Below are 1,619 nucleotides of genomic sequence, written 5' to 3'. Positions count from 1 at the left end.
GGCCCCTGCCCCGGCCCTCTCCCCGGGCCCGTGCGCTGCCCCTCCGGACCCGGGACGCGCTGCGCGAGCCCGCCCGCCTGCGTTTTTGTTTGTTTCCAAGTGGCTGGCTCGAGGAGTCTCTGCGACTCGCCCGTGTCCCCCGATGGCACTTTGTTGGCTCCCCTCCCAACCATTTTTTTTTTTACTTTCTGCCTCCTTTTCCGAAAGTGCCGTGAGTGCTCCCTTCGGGGCGTGGGTGTTCACACTCCTCGAGTGAAATGAAGTCGGACAAGGATGCGAGCTAGGTGCGATGAAATACCACGGAGGCTCCCGAGGCATCCTTTTCCTTAAGTGGGGCCGGGGCGGGGTGGAGCGGGGAGAGGGAGCGAGAGATGGAGCTCAGGCTGCAGCCTCCTGAGCGCTGCCGCGTGCTCGTCATGGGTTCCCTGTCTGCCCCCCAGCCCAATCCCCGCGTAACTGGGCCCCCGGGACCCAGTGGAGCTGGGCCGAACTGCAGCAGCGACCCCAGCGCGCAGAGGGCTCGCTCCACAGGTTTGAGGCACTTAGGACTGCTGCAGATGTGCCTGGTTTGTGCGCACCCGCTGAGCCCCTGCCCCCACCCATCTTTTGGAAACAGAAGTCATCGGCTCTGGCATCCTGGGTTAAGCCAGCTGCGGCTTCACCTGGTCCCCTGCAGCCTGTGTATGGCTGACGCACCCAGGCTAGCTCTGGGCTCACAACTCCCCAGACAAGTGTGCCCACCACCTTCAGCATTGTGGGCCTTTGCCACGCCCCCCTCCCCATGCCCAAGTCCCAGCAGGGTCCCTGACACAATTAGGCAGAGTTCATCGCTCCACCCACGCTTCGCCTCCGGCTTTACACGGATGGTAAGTCGCTGCAAAAGCTGAGGTGTCTGCACATGGCCTGGTTTTCCTTAAGCCTGTCAGCGGCCTTGGAGCCTCCCTCCTCCTTGAAAGCCCTGCTCCGATGCCGAGCTGGCCACGCTTTCCTGCTATCTCCCTGGCTTCTCAGCCCCTTGAGTGATCCCTTCTTACCTCCCTGACCTCTGCATGTGGAAAGCCCCAGGGGACGCATCCTTGGGCCCGTTCTCTTTTTTTATATGCCATATCCCCGTTTTTTTGGCTTTGGGTATCATATACAGGTTAATGTACCTCAAATTTCTATCTCCAGCCCAGACCTGACCCCTGAAGAACAAATTTACATGTAACTGCCTCCTCAGCATCTCTTGGATGCCCCTGGCAGTTTAAACCCGACATGTCTGGAGCCCCTTCTCACACAACTACCAAGATGCCCTTGACCGCCATGTTGTGAGGAAGCCCAAGCCACAGGGACACCCTGCGCGTGAATAAAACGTCCTGCAGGTGAGTCCAGCGCCCAAGCTTCAGGTCTTCCAGCTGAAGCCCTGCACATAAGTAGAGTGAGCCACACTGTCCCCTCTGTGCCTTGCCTGAGTTCCCGACTCGTAGAAACTATGAAAGATAGTAAACGATCAATGTTTTAAGCCACTGTGTTTTATGGTAATTTGTTCTAGAGCAGCGGTTCTCAACCTTCCTAATGCCGTGACCCCTTAATACAGTTCCTCATGTTGTGGTGACCCCCAACCATAAAATGATTTTCGT

At 57.9% G+C, this 1,619-nt stretch overlaps 1 long non-coding RNA gene across 3 annotated transcripts in view; it reads left to right on the top strand.

Moving 5' to 3' along the window:
- The first annotated feature begins 34 nt into the window (after positions 1 to 34).
- LOC109373864 (uncharacterized) overlaps positions 35 to 1,619 on the top strand; it is a 7,002-nt gene continuing 5,417 nt past the window's right edge. Inside the window, exons 1-2 of one of the 3 annotated variants that reach the window (XR_002122305.1) lie at positions 35 to 284; positions 1,171 to 1,361. This is a non-coding gene — a long non-coding RNA (uncharacterized LOC109373864). Of the gene's footprint in view, positions 1,362 to 1,619 lie in introns of all 3 variants that reach the window. The other 2 variants (XR_002122304.1, XR_002122303.1) reach the window with 2 other exon arrangements.

This window comes from Hipposideros armiger, unplaced genomic scaffold (assembly GCF_001890085.2).
Source record: "Hipposideros armiger isolate ML-2016 unplaced genomic scaffold, ASM189008v1 scaffold_17, whole genome shotgun sequence".
Taxonomy (NCBI): Eukaryota; Metazoa; Chordata; class Mammalia; order Chiroptera; family Hipposideridae; genus Hipposideros; species Hipposideros armiger.
This window is presented reverse-complemented; position numbering and strand designations above follow the sequence as displayed.